We start from the raw sequence: 15,091 nt of genomic DNA on the forward strand, positions 1-15,091 counted from the left end.
CTGTGTAAAACACACAAATAATTCTGATTATAAAATCAATTTCTCTCCACGAGGTCAGACACTGTCCACAATTCTGTTTCGCAAGAGTTGCCCGGGAACTGGTAAATTATAATTCAGTTAGTAAAGCAACTATGCCAATGGTTTCAAGATGGAAGGTGTTAAAAAAGTAATAATTACTAGAACGTTTTAAAAAATGAATTCAGATTTCAGCAGTGGCTCCATACCTGTGGTCCCCGGACCAGCAGCATCGGCTTCACCTGGGAACTTGCCAGAAACGCAGATTCTGGACCCTCACACCAGACCTACAGCCTCAGCAACTCTGGGGGTGGGGCCCAGCCATCTGCATCTTAATGAAGTCCTCAAGTGAGGCTGCCCAGGGCTGAAGACCGAGGCCAGGGATTTACACTTGGCCTTTCCGCTCAGCGGTCCAAGAACCTCACCCGGGGGCATCGCCTGGGGTCATTTTAGAAGTGCAGACTTTTGAGCTGCGACCCAGAGCCACTGAATGTGAATCCGCCCCTAGCCTAACACTACTCCCAAGGAATTCAAGTCTGAAAAGCCTTAGTCTGTGGTACCATCTCTGCATGACGTAAAGAGGACTACTCCTCCAGTTAAGTTAAAAAACCTAACTGAAGAAGAGCTGAAATTGTTTTAAAACATCCAACCCACTGAGCCCAGTGCACCACAAACTGCCTGGTTATCATGCTCGAGCAAGGACAGGGCTCGGTGGCAGGCAGGGTAAAAAGGCGGGACCAGGACCAGGACACTCAGGGACGAGCGCTCTGCTTGCCAGGTGGGTCCCCAGGAGCAGGTGTGACTGAAGGGAACGGTCGCGGAGGGGGGCGATCTTTCTGCGCAGGGGAGGGAAATGAAAAGAACGGGAACCGGACGGCTGGGTGTGACGCCCAGGACGTTCCGGGGGGCGCTGCCGCGTGCCAGGGGCAGCCCCTCCCCCGGGGGAGGCCCGAGGGCAGGGGTCGGGGGCGGGGAGGGAGGTGGGCCCCAGGCCCGCGCGGGGGCGGGCGGCTCCGCGGCTCCCCGCCCCCGCCCCGCCCCTCCGCGGCGCCATTTTGCAGGCGGCTGTGGCGGGGACCGGAGACGGCGGCGGCAGCTGGCACTGCGGCGCCGAGGCGCGGCGGCAGGACAGGAACCACGCGAGCTGCAGCCAGGTGAGAGCCGGGCCGCCACGTCCCCTGCCCGGCCCGCGGGACGCACATGCCGGCCAAGACGCGAGGTGCCCGCCGCGCCCACGAGGCCGGCCTGGCACGGCCCCCGCGCGCTGTCACCCACCGGCCCCGCGGCGCGGCCTGCGCGCCCCCACTCCGACCCGTCTCCTGGGACTCTGCGTTTGCCGGCCACCCTGGCCCGGGGGCCCGAGATGCCCTCAGCTCCTGCCGCCCCGCCAGCTGGGCCGGGCCCTCGGGGTACCCACCCCTGCCCGCCGCGGCAGCCACAGCGCTCGGGCCCTCAGGCCGCGCAGCGGGGAGGCGAATGGGGCTACCACAGCACCCCACTGGCCGCCGCCGCCGCCTCCTCCCGGGCTCTGCGCCCGCGCGTCCTGGGGTCGCTTCCCTCGCCCCTCCCCAGGTGCTGCGCGCCGGCATCGTCTCGTCCCCTGTAATTCAGGGGCATCAGGAGGGGCGGCAAGAAGGTGCCTTTTACATTCTTGCTTTCTTCCCTTCTACAAAGGCTGCGCCAAGTAATTTTAGAAGCAGCTGCTCCGACCCCCGGGCCTTTCTGGCCTGTTCCCCAGGGGTCGCGGGTCCCCCTGGTCGCCACCTTTCGGGGGAAAAAGAATGACATTTCGAGTGTGACTACTTTAAGGGGCAGGCAGGATTTTCTCCTTCATTTGGTCCTAGATGTCCCCCTTGGGTGGGTAGCTGATAATCTCGGCCTTTAGGCTGGGGATTTAAACGTGACTGATGGGAAATGATCGATTGTCAGGGCAAAGGGTAAATGAGGGCAACTGCAGGTGGAAGAAAGTCACCCATAAGGGCTTTCCGGGTCTGCGGCGTTTGTAGTAGGTGCTACTTTTATTCTTGCAGTGCTGGGAGACGGGCGGGGGAAGATGCAGTCCCTGCTGACAATTGGGTCATCTGCGCGCAGAGAAGGCCCGGGATGTGCGGGGACATGGGACCGGGAGTCCGGAGACAGTCTGGTTTGAGCTGTCACTAATTGGCCATGTGACCTCCCTCTGTCGGTTTCCTCCTCTTAGAAGCAAAAGGCTGGAATCGGGGTGGCTGGAGCATTTTTATTTTTTGTTTTGTATTTGAATGCTGTCGGGTTCCGGCCTCACCATTTCTGGTTGTCTGCACCTGCCTTTTCACCTTTGCAAGTGACGTTGCCTGCCTCCCCTGAAAGTGTTTGAACCTGGTGAAATTTATAAAGGGCCCTTTCAGCTCAAAAATTCAGAATTCTTTGCTGGGTTATGGTTGGCTCGATCAGGGTCACTTATGAATGTATTGCTACTGTTCTCTTTTCATTCATCCCAAATTTAATAGCTTTTGGGCACCCATGGGTGTGCCCAGTGTAAGCCCTCATGGCACACCTGCTAGTTAAAGGGAGGCGGCAGGTGTGTCCAGCCTGTTCCACGTGACATCCTTAGCATGAGGTATCTGCTTTCTAGGCTATTTCCTTTGCCAAAAGAACAGCTAACTTCTTTCTTTTAATACCAAGGCATTTGTTTTTGGTGTCTTTGCTTAGAGTGGAGGGTGATTTTTTAAGAAAATAGGTATTTCAGGAACTTTTTATTTTGACAGTTTTTTTCTCTGTATTCTCTGTGGCATGGTCAATTAAGTCAATTAACTGTAAACATCTGTTGATGTGTTTAAAAAATGCTTATTGGCTGGGCGAGGTGCCTTATGCCTATAATCCCAGCACTTTGGGAGGCTGAGGCAGGCGGGTCACCTGAGGTTGGGAGTTTGGAGTTCGAGACCAGCCTGATCAACGTGGAGAAACCCCCATCTCTTCTAAAAATACAAAATTAGCAGGGCGTGGTGGTGCATGCCTGTAATCCCAGCTACTTGGTAGGCTGAGGCAGGAGAATAGCTTGAACCTGGGAGGCAGAGGTTGCAGTGAGCCAAGATCGTGCCGTTGTACTCCAGAATGGGCAACAAGAGTGAAAAAAAAAAAAAAAAGCTTATTAAAGTACCTGGGCCAGGTGTTGTGGTTCACACCTGTAATCCCAGCATTTTGGGAGGCTGAGGTGGGAGTATTGTTTCAGGCCAGGAGTTCGAGACCAGGCTAGACAACATAGCAAGACTCCTGTTTCTATAAAAAAAACATAGCTAAGTGTGGTGGCCAGCTTAAAAAAAAAAGTACCTGGCTAGAAAAATGTAGATGGTTTTGGTAGGTTTCATACCATACTACGTATCTCATTTATGTAGCAAACTCCAGTGGATGTAGCATTGCAGAAATGAGTCATGTGTCCCAGGGGCAGGCAAGCACATGTAGCCACCCATCGAGTACTCTGTCCATCTACCTCTGCCCATTCGTCCATCCACTTGGTGGCCAGGTGCTGCTGAACAAATACTTGTTGAATAAACTCTGCCTTCTGCCCTCACACAGTGTAAGGTCTAGTTTGTGGGGTGTTTGAAATCCTGAGTTGGCTATTGCTATCCTGTTCAGTGTCTCTAAAGACAAACCAGGGATCTCTTTGGAGACCTGTTTCCTGGTACCACTGGTAGCTTGAGGGATTTTCCCATTTTGGTTAAGGTAATTAAAATCGGGAGGCCGGGGCTGGGCGTGGTAGCTCATGCCTGTAATCCCAGCATTTTGGGAGGCTGAGGTGGCCAGATCACTTGAGCTCAGGAGTTTGAGACCAGCCTGGCCACCATGGTGAAACCCTGTCTGTAGTAAAAATACAAAAATTAGGTGGTGCGTGCCTGTAATTTCAGCCATGCAGGAGGCTGAGGCAGGAGAATTGCTTGAACCTGGGAGGTGGAGGTTGCAGTGAGCTGAGATTGAGCCACTGCATTCCAGCCTGGGCAGCAGAGTGAGACTGTCTACTCAAAAAAGCAGTAATAATTTGAAATTATGCGGTGCTTTGTACATGTAAATTGAAGCTTTTTAAAAACGTATTTTTATTTAATCCTCTTAGGCTTTTTTTTTTTTTTATTAATTGATTTTAAGTGGATAGATGATGAAACCTCTTAGCCTTTTTTAACTTAAACATCTTACAGTCCTTCCCTGACCTGTTTCCTGGCCTTGCCCATAAAACTCCCGCACACCAGTCTGTTGGTTCCCAGTGCCCAGTAACCTCATTAATTCGTTTTTATGCCCTGCTATTCCTCCAGTTGTTCTCTGGGCTTGCTTTTATTCTTTCGGTAGGGAACCATCCTTCTCCAGGTTAAGCTGTGCGCTGCAGCCTCTGGGTTGAAACGAGCCCTTTGTGTGCTCTGTACCGTTCTTCTCATTTTCTCTCTGGCTTTGCTATTTCGAACCTCTTATTTCGTCACAGGTTCTAGGTTCTTGGCTCTCCTGTAATTGAGGTCTGCTTTCAGCTTGCACCTTTCATGGGCCTTTCACACATTTATTACATCATTTGAGTGCCTAATATTCTTGGTGCTTGGGATGCCACAGGGAGACTGTCAGCCCACATGGAGCCCACAGTATGGGGAGGTGGACAATGAGACCTGGTGCTATGAAGTATCTAGCAAGGCTCAGGGGATTAAGTGGGGATGGGAGTTTATATTTTTGGAAGGGTAGACAGGGAGGAAGGTATATTAGTCTGCTAACACTGCCATAACAAAAATAGCATAGTGTAGGTGGCTTAAACAACGGAAATTTATTTTTTACAATTCTGGAGTCTGGGAAGTCCAAGGTCAAGTTTCTGGCCTTGTTAGTTTCTGGTGAGGGCTTTCTTCCTGGCTTGTTCTGTGGCTGTCTTCTTGATGAGTTCTCACATGGTCTTTTTTCGGTGCCATTTATCTCCTTCTGTTCAGGCACTGTTGGTCACACCTGTAATCCCAGCACTTCTAGAGGAAGGATCATTTGAGACCAGTATGGGCAACATTGTGAGACTCTGTCTCTATAAAAAAAAAAAAAAAAATTCGCTGGACATGGTGGCCCGTGCCTATAGTCCTAGCTACTCAGGAGGCTGAGGTGGGAGGATTGCTTGAGCCCAGGAGGTTGAGGCTGCAGTGAGCCATGAGTGCACCACTGCACACCAGCCTAGGTGGCAAAGCTAGATTTTGTTTTTGAGAAAAAAGTCCTGGTTGGTCGACGTGGCTCACACCTGTAATTCCAGCACTTTGGGAGGCCGAAGCGGGCGGATCACAAGGTCAGGTTAGCAGATCGAGATCATCCTGACAAATATGGTGAAACCCTGTCTCTACTAAAATACAAAAAATTAGCTGGGCGTGGTGGCACATGCCTGTAGTCCCAGCTACTCAGGAGGCTGAGGCAGGAGAATCACTTGAACCTGGGAGGTGGAGGTTGCAGTGAGCCGAAATTGCACCACTGCACTCCTCCCTGGCAACAGACTGAGACTCCATCTTAACAACAAAAAAAAGTCCTATTGGATCAAAGCCCCATCCTTAAGAACTCATTTAAACTCAGTTATCTCCTAAAGGCTGTATCTCTAAATACAGCTACTTTGTGGGGGTAGGGCTTCAACCTATGGGGGTGCGGGATACAATTGAGTTCATAGCAGAAGGCTTGAGTCATCTCTGACTAAGCTATTAAGGGAGTGAGGCATGTGGAGATCTGGGGGAAAGATCATTCTGAGGGGAGGAAACAGCAGATGCAAAGGCCCTAAGGCAGGAGGAGAGGAGAATTTGGTTTTGAGGTCAGAGTAACCATGCTGGTTGGATGTAAGGCCACGTGGGCTATTGTAAGGCCTGTAGATTTTTCCTTGAGAGTGGTGGGAGCCATTGGAGGGTTTTGGGGTAAAGAAGGGAGGTGGACTGATCTAGCTTTTAGCAAGCACACTCTGGGCATTGCTGTGTGAGATAGATTGAAGGCAGGACAGCAAGGGGACCAGCCAGATGGCCAGTGCAGGGCTAAGGGGAGACCTGTGGGATTTCAAGGTGAGATTGAGATTTGCTGATGAACCAGAAAGAGAACTGGGGAGGACTCTGAGGTTCTGGTCTTAGCACCTAGAAAGAAAGTGGCCATTAACTGAGATGCCCAAGGAGCTGGTTTAGTCCATGTTAAGTTGTAGTGCCAACCCAACATAACCCAAATGCAGCAGAAAAGCAAGGGTGGAGATTTTTGGAGGAGGTCATCCTCAATGGAGATGCAAATCTTGGGAGCTTCTCATTGTTCTTTGTCTTAATTCTGGACTTTGACCTCAGCCAAGTATGTGAGATCTAGGCATCTCTAAGGCTCTCTATGGAAATTACACCATTAAAGGAGAGTGGCTTTCTCTGGTCAGTGATCAGGAAATCTTCACTCATGAGTTGGTTTTTTTTTTTTTTGAGATGGAGTCTCACTGTGTCACCCAGGCTGTAGTGCAGTGGTGTGATCTCAGCTTGCTGCAACCTCTCCCTCCTGGGTTCAAGCGGTTCTCCTGTCTCAGCTTCCCGAGTAGCTGGGACTACAGGTGCACACCACCATGGCTGATTAATTTTTGTATTTTTAGTAGAGACGGGGTTTCACCCTATTGGCCAGGCTGGTCTGGAACTCTTTGTGGTCCACCCATCTTGGCCTCCCAAAGTGCTGGGATTACAGGCGTGGGCCACTATGCCTGGCCCACTCATGAGTTTTGCCCAAAGCAGCTTTCCAAAGGCATTGTCTCATTGAGCATCTGGTGGAGGTCACCTGTCTATGTGTGTAACTCTTACAGAGTTGAATCTCTCCATCTTCTAAGTTGAACGGGGAGTGCAGTTTGATAAGGTGCACTTCTGTGTTGGACCTTCTCCAAGCAATAGAAGGGACCCTAGAAAGACAGGACAGCCCCATGTGATAGGGCCAGTGAAACAGTGATGGTGCCCATATATATCAATTATGTGTTGGTCACTCGAGGTTACTATTGCTAGTTCTAGCAGCTGGCAGGCAAGGTGGCTTCTGGTCCTTCACTTCATTGATGAAGGCTTGGGTAACTTCTGTAAGTTAATTCCTGGGTCTTGAATTCTGTTCCATTAAACCACGGTAGGGCACTATTCCCAGCTCTTGTCTGAAACTCAGGGTTTCTAGGTCCCTGTTAGTATAAAAGAGGGGCAGAGAAGCCAGTGTCAGTTGAGTGCCAAGGAGCTCTGCCCAGCACTCATGTGTTCTCTCACGTCTCGGCAGCCCTGTGGTCTGGGTACTAACGTTTTCCATCTTACAGCTGAGGATGCTGAGGTGTGGCAGGAGGGCAGCTCCTTCTCTAGGGTCTTAGCACTGCCAAGTAGAGTTAAGATTTGACCCTAGGTCGGTCAGTTGCCAAGCTTGAAGTTAGGCTCTAGTCATGCTTTGTCTGTGTTCCAGGGTGACTTTCCGGAACTTGGGATAGAAAGCAGGGTTGGGCTAGATGGAAGGGTCAGTGTAAGCAAAGGGTGGAGCGGGAGAGGCATGTGACTGGGAGAGGAGGGTGACTGAGTCAGGACAGTTGGAAGGATGCTGAGGATGTGATAGGAGTCAGGTGGAGAGGTCCTTCGACACTGTATTTATGGGGCCTAAATCTTTGTCTGGAAAGCCACAGGGAGATTCCCAGAGGGGAGTGACTTGTTTAGATGTGTATTCTAGAAAATTCTGGGGTGGAGTAAAGGGTGCACTGGGAGGAGGCTGAATGGGAGCAGGACCGTCTGCTCTCGCTCTTGCCTTGTTTGCCTGCGGTTCTTTCCTGGCTACAGTGTTTGCCTTTATGCACCCCAGCTTGAATTCCTTCTGTCAATTCCTGTTTGTTCCTGTAGGAATCTTCTACCCACCACCTCAACGCTCACACAGTTTTTTTTCCCTACTGGCTTTCCTTTGTTTGAGTGACTATATACATAACCCCAGCTCCATTTAATTAAGTTTGAATAAGTTTTTTCATTCTGGACCATCATTTCATCTCAGAGATCTTGGCTTTGTGACTCTGAGGGTCTTCTCCACCCTACTTCAGACCAAAAAGCACTGCTGTGTCCTCGGTCTTCACAGAGGAAACACAATTTCTTTTTTCTTTTTGAGATGGAGTTTCACTCTTGTTGCCCAGGCTGGAGTGCAATGGCCTGATCTTGGCTCACTGCAATCTCCACCTCCCAGGTTCAAGTGATTCTCCTGCCTCAGCCTCCCAGGTAACTGGGATTACAGGCGCCCGCAACCATGCCCAGCTATTTTTTTGTATTTTTAATAGAGACAGGGTTTCACCGTATTTGTCAGGCTGGTCTCCAACTCCTGACGTCAGGTGATCTACCCGCCTCAGCCTCCCGAGTGTTGGGATTACAGGAGTGAGCCACCGTGCCTGGCCAACAAAATTTCTTTTTTTTTTTTGAGACCAAGTCTCGATCTGTCACCAGGCTGGACACAGTGGCACCATCTCAGCTCACTGCAACCTCCACCTCCTGGGTTCGAGCAATTCTGCTGCCTCAGCCTCCCGAGTAGCTGGGACCACAGGCACGTGCCACCGTGCCCAGCTAATTTTAGTATTTTTAGTAGGGACGGGGTTTCACCTCATTGGCCAGGATGGTCTTGATCTCTTGACCTCCTGATCCACCTGCCTCGGCCTCCCAAAGTGCTGGGATTACAGGCGTGAGCCACTGTGCCCAGCCCCCAAGTTCATATATTTCTTATCAAGAGCTTTTTTGATATTTATATTTATAGACATTGGTTCACAAATTATTCCACAGATGTATGATATGGGGGAATGTATGCATATTTAAAAGTGCTGGGAATATAACAAGCATGATACTTCTTTTAAGTCTCTTCTGTTTTATCTAAATTTAATGTGAATTTTTCATTCTGTTTCAGAAACATCAGTGCTTATTTTAATATAAAACATTTTCTTCCATATTCTTTGAGTAAAGCTGATGCTACTAGACATGTTGTTTTTGATCTTTACCTGCTTGAGAAACATGTACAGGTTGAGTATCCCTTATCTAGAAAGTGTTTTGGATTTTGGGTTTTTTTTTTTTTTTTTTGATTTTGGCATATTTGCAATAAACTTACCAGTTGAGCATTCCTAATTTGTTAAGCTGAAATTCAGAATGCTTCAGCGAGCATTTTCTTTTGAGTGTCTTGTTGGCACTCAGAAAATGACTGAATTTTAGAGCATTTCAAATTTTGGATTTTTGAATTAGTAATACTCAAGATTTGCATTGTTTTGTACCACTTCACAAATATTTTTTCCTATGCCTTGAAGTTAAATCTGTCAATCTTTTTTTCTTTCCCATGGCTTCTTTATCCCAAGACTTTATAAATATTCACCCATATTTTCCTCTTAGTTCTTGAAAAAAATATATTGGCTATAATGTAATTAGTCTGATATTTGTTTTGGAGTGTGGTATCAAATAAGAATTATTTGTCCTCTCTAGTTTATATTTTTTGGGTGCTATCTGTTAATTCATCCTTATTAACTAAAAAAACCCCACCTTAATCATATGCTGAATCCTTGGATCTGCTGTTTTATTCAGTTTATCTGTCTGCTGTTTTGCCAAGACCTTACTATTTTAGTCATTATAATCACTTTATAGTAGGGTTTATTATCTGGTAGTGCCTATGCTCAGTGTTTACTCCAGTGTTTTTCAATTTAGCGTTTCAAAATACTTTTTCTTCCTCCTGATACGGAGTCTTGCTCTGTTGCCCAGGGTGGAGTGCTGTGGTGCGATCTTGGCCCAGTGCAACCTCTGCCTTCTGGGTTCAAGCGATTCTCCTACCTCAGACCCCCGAGTAGCCTGGATTACAGACACGTGCCTAATTTTTGTTTTCTTTCTAGAGATGGGGTTTCACCAAGTTGGCCAGGGTGTCAAAATACTTTTAATGGGAAATTTCATTAAATACGTAAGTTAATTTGGGAAGACTTGTCATCTTTATAATATTGACTTGTTCTACCCATGAACAGAACAAGTCAGTGTCTCTAGATTTTTTCTAACATATGGTCTATAGATTACTTATTCTTTATTTTAAAATATTTGCTGAACTGGACATGGTAGCTCATGCCTATAATCCAAGTACTTTGGGAAGCTGACGTGGAAGGATTGGTTGAGGTCAGGAGGTTAAGACCAGTTTGGGCAACATAGTTAAACCTCATCTCTGCAAAAATTCTTAAAAATTAGCCTCAGTGGCTCATGCCTGTAATCCCAGCACTTTGGGAGGCCGAGGCGGGCGGATCACGAGGTCAGTTTGAGACCAGCCTGGCCAATATGGTGAAACCCCATGTCTAATAAAAATGCAAAAAATTAGCCAGGTGTGGTGATGCATGCCTGTAATTCCAGCTACTCTGGAGGCTGAGGCAGGAGGATCGCTTGAACCCAGAAGGTGGAGGTTGTGGTGAGCGGCAATCACACTGCACTCTAGCCTGGGCGACAGAGCAGGACTCCGTCTCAAAAAAAAAAAAAAAAATTAGCCTGGTGTGATGGTGTGCGTACCTGTGGTCCCACCTACTTGGGAGGCTGATGTGGGAAGAAACTCAAACCCAGGAGTTCAAGGCTGCAGTGATTTGTGATGGTGCCACTGCACTCCAGCCTGGGCAGAGGAGGAAGACCCTGCTCAAAAACAAATAAATAAAATATTTGGTATTTAGAATGTGATTATCTCCCCTCATACCTCCTTCTTACTCTCGGTTACCTGACTGGTACAGAGCAGATACAAAGCAAATATACTGCTTGCAGTCTATATCGTGTGTGTGTGTGTGTGTGTGTGTGTGTGTGTGTGTGTGTGTGTTTGCTCTTGTTGCCCAGGCTGGAATGCAGTGATGCGATCTCAGCTCACTGCAACCTCCATCTCCTGGGTTCAAGTGATTCTCTTGCCTCAGCCTCCTAAGTAGCTGGAATTACAGGCATGTGCCACCATGCCTGGCTAATTTTGTGTTTTTAGTAGATACAGGGTTTCACTGTGTTGTTCAGGCTGGTCTTGAACTCTTGACCTCTGGTGATCCACCTGCCTCGGTCTCCCAAAGTGCTGGGATTACACGTGGGAGCCAGGACGCCAGGCCTTGTTTTTAATAAGATAGAGATGGAGGCTCACACCTGTAATCCCAGCACTTTGGGAGGCCAAGGCGGGCAGGTCACTGAGGCCAGGTGTTCGAGACCAGCCTGGCCAACATTGTGAAACCGTGTCTCTACTAAAAAACAATACAAAAATTAGCCAGGTGTGGTGGTACACACCTATGGTCCCAGCTACTCAGGAGGCTGAGGCACGAGAATCAGTTGAACCCAGGAAGTGGAGGTTTCAGTGCAGTGAGTAGAGATGGAGCCACTGTACTTCAGCCTGGGTGAGACTGTGCCTCAAAAAAAAAAAAAGAGATAGAATCTTGCTGTGTTGCCCTGGCTGGTCTTCAACTCGATCCTCTGCCTTGGCCTCACAAAGTGCTGGGATTATGGGCATGAGCCACTGCATGCGACTAGTCTGTATGTTTTGTAACTGACCACTTGTGTTAGTCAGGGTAGGTAATGATAGTCAAAATCTGTGGCCTGACAAAGTAAACATTTATTTCTTGCCCACACTTTTCTAGATGGTTCTCTTCCAGGTGGTAACTTGGGGATCTAGGTCCTTCCATTTTGTCACAACTGACAAGAAGATGTGACCTGTAAGTTTGCCATGTAATTTTGTACATGGAAGTTTTTTTCATGGGCCAAACTTGGAATTATTAGTATTTTCTTCCATGGTCTGTTGGCTTTATTTTAGGTGCAGGGGGGCTAGGAAATGGAGTCCTTTGGTGTGTGTGTGAGGAAAATGTAATAGCACCATATTTCTGCTATATTAAACCAATCTCTGTTTTTTTTTTGTTTGCTTTTTGAGATGGAGCGTTGCTCTGTCGCCCAGGCTGGACTGCAGTGGGTTGATTTTGGCTCGCTGCAACCTTTGCCTCCCGGGTTGAAGTGATTCTCCTGCCTCAGCCTCCTGAGTAGCTGGGCCTACAGGCATGTGCCACTATGCCCAGCTAATTTTGTACTTTAGTAGAGACAGGTTTCTCCATGTTGGTCAGACTGGTCTCGAACTCCTGACCTCAGGTGATCCGCCTGCCTCAGCCTCCCAAAGAGCTGGGATTACAGGCATGAGCCGCCGCGCCTGGCCCCATAGTTCTTGTTTTCAATTTTTACTGGAATGCAGTGTTGTAAATAGTCTTTAGAGGTATTCAATATGTGTCCTAATTACAGTCTCATACATAGTATTTTTTTTTTTTAGGGAACAAAGCTCAGCATCTTGACATTGACCCCTGGAATCCTTACAAATATTCTTGGTAGTCTCTCCCTGATAGTGATGATTCTCTAAATTTTTGTTTCCCTGCTGATTTGAAGTTGACCTCAGATTTCTTGCTGCAAGGAATTTCACGAGTGATCTTTCTTCAGGTTTGTCCCCAGGGCTTCTGTTTTAGCCCAGGCTGTTGGACTGTACAGCTGCTCGCATCTTCTGCGTCAGAGATCCTGACCTGCACTCTTTGAAAATGTTCTCTGCCTCAGAGAAGTTTGATGGGTTTTTGTTCCTCTTCCTTTATTTTTTTTATTTATTTATTTATTTTTTGAGATGGAGGTTTTTGCTTTTGTTGCCCAGGCTGGAGTGCAATGGCACGATCTCGGCTCACTGCTGCAACCTCCCAAAGTGCTAGGATTACAGGCATGAGCCACCGCACCCGGCCCTCCTTTATTCTTTCATTCATGCAAAGATAAACTGAATAAGTTAGCAATATCGATTCTGTTTCTTCTCCTTTCTTTCCTCCAGTTGACCCTTAGCTTCTGTTTGAGTTCTTTTTGCACTTGCTTCTGTACCGCTAGTCTGAGTCTGGGGCCTGCAAGTCCAGGCTGCCCACCTGCAGCCCTGCAGTCCCCATTTCCAGTGATGGTGCATCCTTCCCTCCGGAGCTCCCTGCATGATCTGCAGTAGACCTCACCAGAAGGAGCCTGAATTTAGTGGGAGTAGGAAGCTCCTCTGAGCCCTGAGAGGGGGATAGAGGAGGGAAACTTATTACTTGACTTGCCAAAATAGACACCAGTGTCAAATATACTTTTTCTGGTGTTTAGTTTCAGTCTTACAATGATGCTTCAAAGTGACTTCAGCTTTTTTTCAATTTCTCTTTTTGACTCTGAGATCTCACACTTACTGTTTTATTTCTTTTCTTTTGAGATGGAGTTTCACTCTTGTTACCCAGGCTGGAGTGCAATGGTGACATCTCGGCTCACTGCAACCTCCGCCTCCAGGTAGAAGCAATTCTCCTGTCTAAGCCTCCTGAGTAGCTCAGATTATAGGCATCTGCCATCATGCCTGGCTAATTTTTTTGTATTTAGTAGAGACGGGTTTCACCACGTTAGTCAGGCTGGTCGTCTGTCAACTGCTAAAATATATTTTCCAGACTTTTTGTTTTGACTGACCCACTTCTCTATTTATATTCATCTCTCTCTCTCTCTCTGTGTGTGTGTGTGTGTGTGTGTGTGTGTGTGTATGTATCTCAGACAAAAGTTTCAAGGCCAGGCACAGTGGCTCATGTATGTAATCCCAGAAGTTTGTGAGGCCAAGGTGGGTTGATCACTTGAGGCCAGGAGTTCGAGACCAGTTTGGCCAACATGGTGCAACCCCATCGTTACTAAAAATCCAAAAATTAGTTGGACGTGGTAGTGGGCACCCATAATCCCAACTACTCAGGAGGCTGAGGCAGGAGAATAGCTTGAATGCGGGAGGCAGAGGTTGCAGTGAGCCAAGATCGCACCACTGCACTCCAGCCTGGGCAACGGAGGGGCAGTCGTCTCAAAAAGAAAAAGAAAAAAAGCTTAATGGCTGGGTGTGGTGGCTCACACCTGTAATCCTAGCACTTTGGGAGGCTGAGGTGGGTGAATTGCCTGGGTTCAGGAGTTCGAGACCAACCTAGGCAATATGGTGAAACCCCATCTCTACTAAAAATACAAAAAATTAGCTGGGCATGGATGGTGGTCTGCGCCTGTAATCCCAGCTACTCCAGATGCTGAGATATGAACCTGGGAGATGGAGGTTGTAGTGAGGTGAGATTGTGCCACAGCACTCCAGTCTGGGCAACAGAGCAAGACTCTATCTCACCCAAAAAAAAAAAGTTTCATACCACACCATATAACCTTTGTTTTTTCTTTTTGTGGCTAAAGGAATCTTGCTGTGTTGCCCAGGCTAGTCTTGAATTCCTGGGCTCAAACCATCCTCCTGCCCCTGCTGCCTCTGCTGGGATTACAGACGTGAGCCACTGGATCCAGCCAGATAACCTTTTATGCTGTATACTCTGAAATGTCCTTTTTTTTTTTTTGAGACAGAATCTCAATCTATCACCAGGCAGGAGTGCAGTGGTGCAATCTTGGCTCATTGCAACCTCCACCTCCTGAGTAGCTGGGATTACAGGTACCCACCACCATGCCTGGGCCATTTTTTTGTATTTTTAGTAGAGTCAGAGTTTTGCCATGTTGGCCAGGCTGGTCTTGAACACACTGCAATCCTTGCCTTTTGGGTTCAAGCGATTCTTCTGCCTCAGCCTTCTGAGTAGCTGGGATTACAGGTGCTCACCACCACGCCCAACTAATTTTCTGTATTTTTAGTAGATGGGGTTTCACCATGTTGGCCAGGCTGGTCTCGAACGCCTGACCTCGTGATTTGCCCTCTTCGGCCTCCCAAAATGCAGGGATTACAGGCATGAGCCGCCACACCCAGCCAAGAGTTCTTAATATGTTCTGCACGAGTCCTTTATCTGGTATGTAATTTGCAGATATTTTTTCCCATTCTGTAAGATTCTTTTTCATTTTCTTGGCGTGTCTTTTGCAGTAAAAAAGTTTAAAATTAGGCCGAGCGCGGTGGCTCAAGCCTGTAATCCCAGCACTTAGGGAGGCCGAGGCGGGTGGATCACGAGGTCAAGAGATCGAGACCATCCTGGTCAACATGGTGAAACCCCGTCTCTACTAAAAATACAAAAAATTAGCTGGGCATGGCGGTGCATGCCTGTAATCCCAGCTACTCAGGAGGCTGAGGCAGGAGAATTGCCTGAACCCGGGAGGCGGAGGTTGCAGTGAGCCGAGATTGCGCC

General features: G+C 48.1%; 1 protein-coding gene across 4 annotated transcripts in view; it reads left to right on the forward strand.

Annotated features, from left to right (window-relative positions):
• Nucleotides 1-1,053: 1,053 nt before the first annotated feature.
• SLC23A2 (solute carrier family 23 member 2) overlaps nt 1,054-15,091 on the forward strand; it is a 138,305-nt gene continuing 124,267 nt past the window's right edge. For 2 of the 4 annotated variants that reach the window (XR_004274143.1, XM_032295491.1), the window contains exon 1: nt 1,054-1,169. The gene's annotated coding sequence lies outside the window, so the exon portion shown is untranslated. The remainder of the gene's footprint in view (nt 1,170-15,091) is intronic. The other 2 variants (XM_032295492.1, XM_032295493.1) reach the window with 1 other exon arrangement.

This window comes from Sapajus apella, unplaced genomic scaffold (assembly GCF_009761245.1).
Source record: "Sapajus apella isolate SASKATOON/1434 unplaced genomic scaffold, GSC_monkey_1.0 scaffold33, whole genome shotgun sequence".
Taxonomy (NCBI): domain Eukaryota; kingdom Metazoa; phylum Chordata; class Mammalia; order Primates; family Cebidae; genus Sapajus; species Sapajus apella.